This window comes from Myotis brandtii, unplaced genomic scaffold, assembly GCF_000412655.1.
Source record: "Myotis brandtii unplaced genomic scaffold, ASM41265v1 scaffold2085, whole genome shotgun sequence".
In the NCBI taxonomy this organism is placed as follows: Eukaryota; Metazoa; Chordata; class Mammalia; order Chiroptera; family Vespertilionidae; genus Myotis; species Myotis brandtii.
The window spans coordinates 77,993-89,271 of record NW_005357789.1 but is presented as its reverse complement, the minus strand read 5'-3'; the positions used below and the strand labels follow the sequence as shown (position 1 = coordinate 89,271).

General features: G+C 42.3%; 1 long non-coding RNA gene across 1 annotated transcript; it reads left to right on the top strand.

The window, feature by feature from the left end:
• The first annotated feature begins 5,304 nt into the window (after positions 1-5,304).
• On the top strand, positions 5,305-8,835 carry LOC106725989. The gene is made up of 3 exons (XR_001362006.1): positions 5,305-5,325; positions 5,444-5,456; positions 8,821-8,835. It is a non-coding gene; the product is annotated as an uncharacterized LOC106725989 (long non-coding RNA).
• Positions 8,836-11,279: the final 2,444 nt, after the last annotated feature.

Sequence of the window (11,279 nt, the reverse complement as noted above, 5' to 3'; positions counted from 1 at the left end):
GAACATGGTATGTTCTTTCTTCTGTTTATTTCTTTCTCAATATCCTTTTTCAGCGTCCTGTAGTTTTCCAAGTACAGATCTTTTACCTCCTTAGTTAAGTTTATTCCTAGGTATCTTAATTATTTTGGTGCGATGGTAAATGGTATTGTTTTTTTAATCTCTCTTTCTGTAAGTTCACTATTGGTGTATAAATATGCCATGGATTTCTTGGTGTTAATTTTGTATCCTGCTACATTGCCAAATTCATTTATTAAGTCTAATAATTTTTGATGGAGTCTTTAGGGTTTCCTATGTACAGTATCATGTCATCTGCAAATAATGACAGTTTTAGGTATTCTTTTCCAATTTGGATACCTTTTATTTCTTCTTCTTCTTGTCTCATTGCTATGGCTAGGACTTCCAAAACTAAGTCAAACAGGAGTGGTGAAAGTGGACATCCCTGTCTCATTCTTGTTAGAGGAAATGGTTTTAGTTTTTGCCCATTGAGTATGATTTTGGCTGTAGGTTTGTCATATAAGGCTTTTATTATGTTGAGGTATGATCCCTCTATTCCCATTTTGCTGAGGGTTTTTATCAAGAAAGGGTGTTGGATTTTGTCAAATGCTTTTTTTCTGAATCAATTGATATGACTCTGTGATTTTTATCTCTCAATTTGTTTGTGTGATGTATCACGTTTATTGATTTTTGGATATTATACCATTCTTGCATCCCTAGGATAAATCCTAATTGGTCATGGTGCATGATCTTTCTGATGTAATGCTGGATTCTATTTGCTAGAATTTGGTTGAGGATTTTGGTATCTACTAATATGTTCATGAAAGATATTGGCCTGTAGTTCTCTTTCATTGTGTTATCTTTTTCTGGTTTTGGTATTAGGGTAATGCTGGCTTCATAGAATGAGCATGGAAGTGTTCCTTACTCTTGAAGTTTTTGGAATAGTCTGAGGAGGATATGTTTTATTTCTTCTTTGAATGTTTGTAAAACTCCATTTGAAGCCATCTGGCCCCAGGTTTTTGTTTGCTGGAAGCTTTTTGATAAATGCTTCAATTTTCTCCATAGTTATCAGCTGATTGAGACTTTTAGACTCTTCCTGATTGAGTTTTGGAAGGTTGTATTTTTCTAGGAATATGTCCATTTCCTCTAGGTTTTCTAGTTCGTAGGAATAGAGTTGTTCATATTATTTTTTTTAACAATTCTTTGTATTTCTATGGGGCCTGTTATTATTTCCCCTCTTTCATTTCTGATTTTTTTTTATTTGGGTCCTTTCTCTTTGCCTGGCTAGAGGTTCATCAATCTTGTTTATCCTTTCAAAGAACCAGCTCTTGGTTTCATTGTTCTTTTGTAATTTTTTTATCTCTATTTCATTTATTTCTGCTCTGATTTTTATTATCTCCTTCCTTATTCTCACTCCTGTCTTTTCTTGTTGTGCTCTTTCTAATTCTTTAAGTTGTAGTGTTAGATGATTTATTACCATTTTTTCTTGCTTTTTGAGGTAGGCCTGTAGAGCTATAAAATTCCCTCTCAGGACTGCTTTCACTGTGTTTCATAGATTTTAGAATGTTGTGTTTTCATTGTCATTCATTTCCAGGATGTTTATATTTTCTTCTTTGATCTCTTTGGGAACCCAACCATTTTTTAATAACATGCTATTCAGCTTCCAAGTGTTTGAATTTTTTGGATTGTTTTTATTGTAGTTTATTTCTAATATTATGCCATTGTGGTCTGACATGATGCTTTATATGATTTCAATCTTCTTGAATTTGGAGAGACTTTGCCAGTGACCCAACATGTGGTCTATCTTTGAAAATGTCCCATGTGCACTTCAGAGGAGTGTATATTCCATGGCTTTCAGGTGAAATGTTCTGAAGATGCCAATTAAATCCATCTGACCTAGTGAGTCATTTAGGATTGCTGTTTCTTTGCTGATTTTTTGTATAGAGCATTTATCCAGTGATGTCAATGGGGTATTAAAGTCCCCTACTATGATTGTATTATTGTCGATCTCTCTCTTGATATCTTCAAGAAGTCTTTTATATATTTGGGTGCTCCTGCATTGGGTGCATATATGTTTACCAGGGTTATATCCTCTTGTTGTATTGATCCCATTAGTATTAATAAGTGGCCTTCCTTATCTCTTGTTATGGGCTTCACTTTGAGGTCTACTTTGTCAGATATAAGTATTGCTACCCCAGCTTTTTTTTTTATTTCCATTTGCCTGAAAGATATTTTCCATCCCTTCACTTTCAGTCTTGTTCTGAAGTGGATCTCTTATAGACAGCATATATATGGGTCATGTTTTCTTATCCATTAAGCCACTTGATGTCTTTTGATTGGAGCATTTAGTCCATTTAAGTTTAAAATTATTATTGATAGGTACTTGTTTATAGCCATTTTTATATTTTGTGCCTGTGTTCCTTCTTTGCTTTTCATGTCTTCTTTTTACACCAGTTCCTTTAGCATTTCTTGCATTGCTGGCTTGGTAGTGATAAACTCCCTTAGCCATTTTTTTTGTCTGTGAAACTCATTATTTCCCCTTCAATTTTGAATGATAGTGCTGGATAGTAGAGTATTCTTGGATTTAGTCCCTTGCTTTGCATCACTTTGTAAATGTCCTTTCATTCCTTTCTGGCCTGATGTGTTTCTGTTGAGAAATCATTTGATAATATAATGGGAGATCCCTTGTATGTAACTTTCTGTCTCTCTCTTGCAGCCTTTAAGATTCTCTCTTTGTCCTGAATGTTTGCCATCGTAATTACAATGTGTCTTGGTGTGAATATTTTCAGGTTCATCTTGTTTGGGACTCTCTGTGCTTGTGTGACTTTTCCTTCCCACATCAGGGAAGTTTTCTGACATTATTTCTACAAATAGGTTTTGTAACCCTTGTTCCTCTTCCTGTTGTCCTGTCAACCCTATTATTTGTATGTTGCTTTGTTTCATGTCGTCCCAAAGCTCCCTTTGGCTCTCCTCCTTCTTTTAATTTTTTTCTCTAATTGCAGTTCAGTTTGGGTGTGTTTTGCTTCCCTGTCTTCTAATTCGCTAATTCGGTCCTCCGCTTCTACTAGTCTACTGTTGAAACTTTTCATGGTGTTTTTTTGTTTCAGGTATATCACTCTTTATTTCTTCTTGATTCTTACATAAGTTGTTGATTTTTTCATCCATCTGGTTTATGAACTGTATGACCCTTATTCTGAATTCTTTTTCTGACATATATTGCATGCCTCTGTATCACTTAGCTACTTTTCTGGCAAGTCCTCCTTTTCTTTCCTTTTGTGGTTTCTTTGTCTCCCCATTTTGGCTCTCACCAAAGGATCTAGGTGTCAAGTCATGCAGGGGCTCTTCCTCAGGTGGCAGCAGCTCCTTGGGTGATGGCTGCTCCTCGGGCTGTTGTGGCAGCAGCTGCTCCACAGGTGGCAGCGGCTCCTCTGGTGGGTGCTGCTCATAGCAGCGGTGGCTCCTCTGGCTGGCTGAAGCAGTCTGCTCACACAGCTGTTGCTCCTTGGATGGGGGCAGGCTGCTCATAACGCTGCTGCTCCTCTAACGGGGGTGGTTTGCTTGCACGGCTGCTGCTCTTCCAATGGGGGTGGGCTGCTCACATGGCTGCTGCTCCTTGAATGGGTACAGGCTGCATGTAGCTGCTACTCCTCAGATGGGGGCGGGCCACTTGCGGGGCTGCTGCTCCTCTGATGGGGGCTGGTTGCATGAGGCTGCCCCTCCTCGCACTAGGGCGGGCTGCTCATGGGGCTGCTGCTCCTCAGATGGGGGAGGGCTACTCATGTGGCTGTTGCTCGTGTGGTTGCAGTGCCCTAGGCGAAAGCATTGGGTTGGCCAGAGGGGAGCATGTTTTGGAACTCATAGGAGCCTTTGCCTGATGTGGGTGGAGTCTCAGTGACTGTGGGACTGCAGCCGAGGCAGCAGGTCCCTGGCGGGGATGGTGGTAGAGTCCTGGGTGTTATCTGTGGGCACTCTGGATGGAGGTGAGGCTGGGGTCCCAGTCACAGCAGCTCTCCCCTTCAAAGAGGTGCAGCCTCTGTGGAATAGCTGGCTGCTCTGGGACTGTTTGCAATAGCAGAACCTGCCTGGTTGGGCAAGCCCAGGCAGCCTGCCCCAAAAGGTCCTGTGGGATCTAACTCTCTCTCTCTCTCTCTCTCTCACACACACACACACACACACACACACACACCACACGTCCACACCACTCCTCTTTTGCTCCCTCACTCACTCATGCTCTCTCCCTCACTGCTGCTTTTTTCCTGCCTCGGTAGTTGGGTCTGGAGTGTTATTGACCCATTTGTGGATGGAGTCTCTTCTCCAGGGGTCTGCTTATGTGGCTCGCTTTCTACCACATTGGCTAAACAGGATAAAATTCACCTCAACAAGACATGACACAAATGGAACAAAACATGAATGTACCCATGACACCAGTAACCCCAGTATAAGTGACCACCAGAGAAAAGAGAATTAGGGAAGAAAAAAGAGAGCACAAATGATATCAAAGAGCACATAAAATACCAACTTCTGCGTATGGGCCACTAAGTTTCAATTGCACTGTACATGTGCGCCCGCATGTGGTATTTTGTGGAAGAGCCACACTCAAGGGGCCAAAGAGCCACGTGTGGCTCGCAAGCCACAGTTTGCTGACCATGGGGTTAGGGCAAGGTTTATGGTTAGGGTTAGGGTTAGGACTAGGGTTTGACTAGGGTTAGTGTTAGGGTTAAGTTTAGAGTTAGATTTAGAATTAGGGTTAGAGCTTGGGTGAGTATTAGGTTTAGGGCTAGTTTTAGGGTTAGGATTTGGACTAGAGCTAGAGTTACTGTTAATTTTAGGGTTAGAGTTTGGGCTAGGGTTAGGTTTAGGGATACCTGGAGCATTAGAATTGGGTTTAGGATTAGGTTTAGGGTTAAGGTTTGGGTTAAGGCTAGTGTTAAGGTTAGGGTTAGGCTTAGGGTAGGGCTAGGTTTAGGGTTAGTGTCAGGTCTTGCATTTGGGTTGAGGCTAGTGTTAGGGTTAGGTTTAGGCTTAGGTTTAGGTCTAGGGTTAGGATTGTTGTTAGGGACAGTGTTAGGACCAGGGTTAGGTTTAGGACTAGGGTTAGGGTTAACGTTAGGATTAGGGTTAGGGCTAGATTTAGTGTTAGAGTTAATGGTGAAGGTTTGGGCCAGATTAGGGATAGTGTTAGGGCTAAGGCTAGAGTTAGGTTTAGGGTTAGGGTAAGTTTAGGGTTAGAGTTGGAAAAAGGGTTAATGTTACAGTTAGGATGAGCATTAGGACTTCGGTAAGGATTAATGTTAGAGCTAGTGTCAGTATTAGGGCTAAGATTAGGGTTAGGTTTAGGGTTAAGGCTAGGTAAAGTTAGTGTTAGGGTTAGGGTTACAGTTAAGGTTAAGTTTAAAGTGACGGCTAGGTCTAAGGATTGCATTAGGGTTAGTTTTAGGGTTAGATTTAGGACTAAGGTTAGAGTTATGATTAAGGTTAGGGTTAGGGATAGGGATAGATTACGGTTAGGGTTAGGGCTACTGTTAGGGTTAGGGCTAGGGTTACAGTGAATTTTATTTATTTATTTTTTTCTGCTCATGTCTCTTTTTTTTTTAATTTTTTTTATTTTATTTATTAAATCTTTATTGTTCAGATTACATTTGTTCCTCTTCCCCCCCCCCATAACTCCTCTCCTCCCAGTTCCCGCCCCACCCTCTGCCCTCACTCCCCACCCACTGTCCTCATCCATAGGTGCACGATTTTTGTCCAGTCTCTTCCTGCATCTCCCATTTCCCTTTCCCCCCCAAGAATAGTCAGTCCATTCCCTTTCTATGTCCCTGATTCATTATAATCACCAGTTCATTCTGTACATCAGATTATTTATTCACTTGATTCTTAGATTCACTTGTTGATAGATGCATGTTTGTTGTTCACAATTTGTATCTTTACCTTTTTCTTCTTCCTCTTCTTAAAGGATACCTTTCAGCATTTCGTATAATACTGGTTTAGTGGTGATGAACTCCTTTAGCTTTTCCTTATCTGTGAAGCTCTTTATCTGACCTTCAATTCTGAATGATAGCTTTGCTGGATAAAGTAATCTTGGTTGTAGGTTCTTGGTATTCATCACTTTGAATATTTCTTGCCATTCCCTTCTGGCCTGCCAAGTTTCTGTTGAGAAATCAGCTGACAGTCGTATGGGTATTCCCTTGTAGGTAATTGAGTCTCTTTCTCTTGCTGCTTTTAAGATTCTCTCTTTGTCTTTTGCTCTTGGCATTTTAATTATGATGTGTCTTGGTGTGGTCCTCTTTGGATTCCTTTTGTTTGGGGTTCTCTGCGCTTCTTGGACCTGTAAGTCCATTTCTTTCACCAGGTGGGGGAAGTTTTCTGCCATTATTTCTTCAAATAGGTTTTCAATATCTTGCTGTCTCTCATCTTCTGGCACCCCAATTATTCTGATGTTTGTACGCTTGAAGCTGTCCCAGAGGCTCCTTACACTATCTTCGTATTTTCGGATTCTTTTTTCATTTTGCTTTTCCGGTTGGGTGTTTTTTGCTTCTTCGCATTTCAAATCTTTGGCTTGATTCTTGCGCTCCTCTGGTCTGCTATTGGGTGTCTGTATAATATTCTTTATTTCAGTCCGTGTATGCTTAATTTCTAGTTGGTTCTTTATCATAGCATCGAGGGTCTCATTAGTTTTCGTGACTCTCTCCTCAAGTTTATTGACAGCTTCTAGCACATTTTTGCAAGCCCTCAAAATTGCGATTTTTAGCTCTATATCCTCCATTTCTGTCATGTTTTTTTGTCTCCGCATTTTTTATGCTTTCTTGGTGCACCCCCTAGTGGTCTTTGTGCGCAGTCTTGTTCTAGTTGAGCCTTGATTGTTGTAGTTAATACTAGAGGGATTTGACCACCAGGCCGACTGGCTGTGTGAATCAGCTGTGTCTGCCGCGGAAAACTTCTGTCCTCTGGGGAGGTGCTAATCTAGCCTTTGCCTGAGGTGATCCGGCAAATGGCTCTGCGCAGGGCTTGGGCGGGGCGGGCTCAACAGGGCGGGCGGAGGGAGCCGTTATGGTGCCCTCAGTCCTGTTCCCAGAGGCTCTGCTTCTCAGAACCCCCGGAACCGCTGCAAACCTCGGAGGGAAAGCTGCCTTCCAACTGATGCCAGACACTCCCGCTTCTCCCGTTTGGGTCCGAGTCCCCAGCGATTCGCCCGTATCTGGAGCTCAGAGTCTGAGACTCCCCCCTGACCGAAAACGACAACCGCGCTCTCAGCCACCAGCCCGCTTTGCGCGCGCACCTCCGCACCTGAGTTTTTTCCACACTGCGCCTCCTCTGAGCCTCGGTGTGCTGTTATTTTTCCTTCTAGTTGAAGAGTCTCTCCTCAGCCAGCCTTCCTGTGGTTCTGGGTGATGTCCGTTCCGTCTTTTAGTTGTATTTTTGAAGTGGTTGTTTGTGGCAGCAGTCTCCGGTGTTTACCTATGCCGCCATCTTGGTGGAGTCCTACAGTGAATTTTAAGGCTAGGTTTAGAGTTAGGTTTAGTGTTAGGACTAAGGCTTGGGTTATGGTTAGGGTTAGGTGTTCTGTTAGAATTTGTGCTAGGTTTAAGACTAGGGTGAAGGTTATCTAAGGCTAGGATTAGTGTGAGGGTTAGGGCTAGGGTTAGGGTTGGCCTAGATTTATGATTGAGTTTATGGCTGTGGTTAGGTTTAGGTTTAGGGATAGGCCTATTGTTAGGGTTATGGCTAGGGTTTAGGTTAGGGTTAGGGCAAAGTTTAGTATTAGGGTTATGTATAGGCTAGGGCTAGGTTTAGAGTTAGGATTATAGCTAGTGTTAAGGTAAGGTAAGGGTAAGGGTTAGAGCTAGGGATAGGGCTAGAATTAGGATTAGGTTAACATTTTGGTTTAGTTAATGTTAGGGCTAGGTTATGGGCTAGTATACCAAGCGGTTTCCTGGGGCTGTCTTCTTCCCGTGTCCCGCATGGAGAAGGAGACTTGAACCGGTTCGTGCAATCTAGGAGGCGCTTTCGGGATTGAAGAAATAATGAAAGACAGACATATAATAGATTAAAAGCTTGGGCTGGGTGTGGTGCCTGCCCTCCAGAGGGACAGGCAAAGAGAGCCTACCCCCTGAAAGAACAGAGCACACAGAGAGAGAGCCAGCTCCGAAAGCTGCTTTATTATATACTTGAGTTACAGGAAGTTACATCACATCTGGGAGGACCTTTGACATCATGAGATCCATCCCCTTAACACTAGGCAGGTGAGTCAAACTGGGTGGTGTCCAGTCTTTGACTGGTCCTGTCTCCAGGGCGGGGCTTTCGCCCTCACACTGAATCCAGCTGACATAAATTAAGCCAAGTGTATTCTACCGGCCCTGAATAGGCTAGAGTTAGGGTTAGTGTTAGAGTCAAGGCTAGGGTTAGGGGGTCAAGGCTAGGGTTAGGGTTAGAGTTAGGGTTAGGTTTAGAGCTAGAGTTGGGTTTAGAGTTAGGACTAGAGCTAGGGTTAAGTTTAGGTTAAGGTTAGGGTCATGGTTATGGTTATGGTTAATGTTAGGATTAGAGCTAGACATAGGATTAGGATCAGGCTTAATTTTAGTGTTTAATTTAGGGCTATGGCTACTTTTAGTGTTAGGCTTAGGTTTATGGCTATGGTTTGGTTTAGTCTTTGTGTTAGGTTAGCATTAGGTTTAGTGTCTGGGTCATTGGATGCACAGTGGAATCACCTGGAGAGTTAGGGTTAGCTTTAGTGTTAGGGTTAGGTTTAGGGTTAGGGTTAGGGCTAGAGCTAGGGCTAGGGCTAAGGTTAGGATTAGGGTTAGAGCTAATGTCATGGTTAGAATTAAGGTTAGGGTTAGGGCTAGGGATTGGTAGCATTAGGTTTAGGGCTAGGGTTAGGTTTTGGTTTAAAGCTATTTTATGGTTAGCGTTATGGTTAGTCTTAGCACTAGGGCTAGGGTTATGGATTGGGTTAAGTTTAGGGTTAGAGATGGGCTTTAGGCTAGAGTTAGGGTTAGGGTTAGGACTATGGCTAGGGCTAGGGCTAGGGCTAGGCTTCTGCTTATGGTTAGGGCAAGATAGGTTTAGGAATATGGTTAGGGTTAGGGTTAGGGTGAGTGCTAGAGTTGAGGGAGGGTTAGGGTTATCGCTAGGGCTAGGATTTGAATTATGTTAAGTCTTGGGTTAGGGTTAGGGTTAGGGTTATGGTTAGGATTGGGGTTAGGGTAAGGTCTAAGACTAGAGTTAGGATTATGGCTAGGGTTAGGGTTAGAACTGTGTTTAAGACTAGGATGAAGATTAGTATTTGGGCTAGATTTATGGTTAGGTCTTGGATTGGGTTACAGTTAGGGTGATGGTTAGGGTTAGAACTAGGGTTAAGGTTAAGGTTAGGATTAGGGCTAGGGTTAGCATTAGAACTTGGGTTATGGCTCGATCTAGGGTTAGCATTAGGGTTAGGGATAGTGTTAATGTTAGGGTTAGGGTTAGGGTTAAGGCTATGGTTTAGTTTTAGGGTTAGGGTTAGGGTTAGGGCTTGTGTTAGGCTTAAGGCTAGTTTTAGGATCAGTTATAAGATTAGGGTTATGGTTTGATTTAGGGTTAGGTTTAAAGTTAAGGTTAATATTAGGTAAGACTAAGGTTAGACTAAGGGTTAGGGCTAGTATTATGTTTAGGGCTAGGGGTAGAGTTAGGGTTAGGATTGGTGCTGGGGATAGGGTTATGCTTAGGGTTATGGTTAGGTTTAGGGCTAGGGCTAGGTTTCATGTTAGGGCTGGGTAATGTTTAGGTCTTTTGCTAGATTTAGAATTTGTGTTAGGGTCTGGTTAGGGTTAGGGTTATTGTTAGGGTTTGGGTTAGTGCTATGGTTATGACTAGGGTTTAGGGTAGGGCTAGTGTTAGAGTTAAGATTAGAGCTGGAGTTAGGGTTAGTATAGGACTAGGTTTAGTGTTAGGACTGGTGTTAGGGTTCGAGTTAGGGTTAGGGTTAGATCTTTTAGTTGGCTTAGGGATCATTTATGGTTAGTTTTAGGGTTAGTTTATGGTTTGAGTTAGGTTTAGGTCTAGTGTTAGGGTTTTGTTTAGGGTTAGGGTTAGGGCTAGGGTTAGCGTTTGGGTTATGACTATGTTAGGTTTATGACTAAGGTTAAATTTAGGGTTAGGTTATTCTTAGGTGTAGGATTAGGGTCGAGGTTAGGACTATGGTTAGGTTTATGGTTAGGGTTAGAGTTAAGTTAGGGTTAGGGTTACGGTTATGGTAGGTTTGGAATTAGGGTTAGGGCTGGGTTAGGCTTAGGGCTAGGAGTAGGATTACTGTTAGGGCTAAGGTTAGGCTTAGTGCTAAATGTTAGGTTAAAGTTATGGCTATGTTTAGTGTTATCATTAGGTTATTTCTAGGGGTAGGTTTAGGTCTAGAGCTAGGTTTAGGTTTAGGATTACAATTATAGTTCACATTAGGGCTAGGGTTAGTGTTAGTGTTAGTGTTAGGCCTAGGGTTCGGGCTAGTGTTAGGGATACATTTAGGGCTATGGTTAGGGTTAGCATTAGGGTTAGAGTTAGGGCTAGGGCTATGGTTAGGATTAGGCACAGGGTTGGGGTTAGTACTAGTGTTAGACTTAGGTTTAGGGCTAGTGTTAGGGTTAGGCTAGAGATACGGTTAGGGTTAGGACTTGGGTTAATGTTAAGTTTAGGGCTATGGCTAGGGTTAGGCTTATAGTTAAAGATAGGTCTAGGGTTAGGTTTAGGGCTAGAATTAGGGTTAAGATTATGGCTAACACTATGGTTTGGTTTAGGTTTAGGGATAGGTTAGGTTTAAGTCTAGAGTTAACTAGGTTTAGGGATAAGTTTAGAGTTAAAGCTAGTGTTAGGACTAGGGTTAGGGTTAATGCTAGGGTTAGGGTTAGTGTTAGCATTAAGGCAAGGGCTGGGTTAATGTTAGGATTAGGGCTTGTGTTAGGTTTTGGGCTAGTTTTAGAGTTAGTGTTAGGGTTAGGGCTAGGTTTAGGAGTAAGGTTAGGGTGAGGGTTAGTGTTAGGGATAGGATTAAGGTTAAGGTTAGGGCTAGGGTTAGGTTTAGGGCAGGGCTAGTGTTAAGGTAGAATTAGGGTTAGGGCTAGGGTAAGGGTTAGAGTTAGGATTAGGTTTAGGGTTAGGGCTTGTGTTAAGGTTAGCACTAGGTCTAAGATTAGGTTTAGGTATACTGCAGTGATGGTGAACCTATGACATGCGTGTCAGAGGTGACACGCGAACTCATTTTGGGTGACACACATCAACAGAGACAAAAAATTGCATAATTCAAATATTTGTCTCTC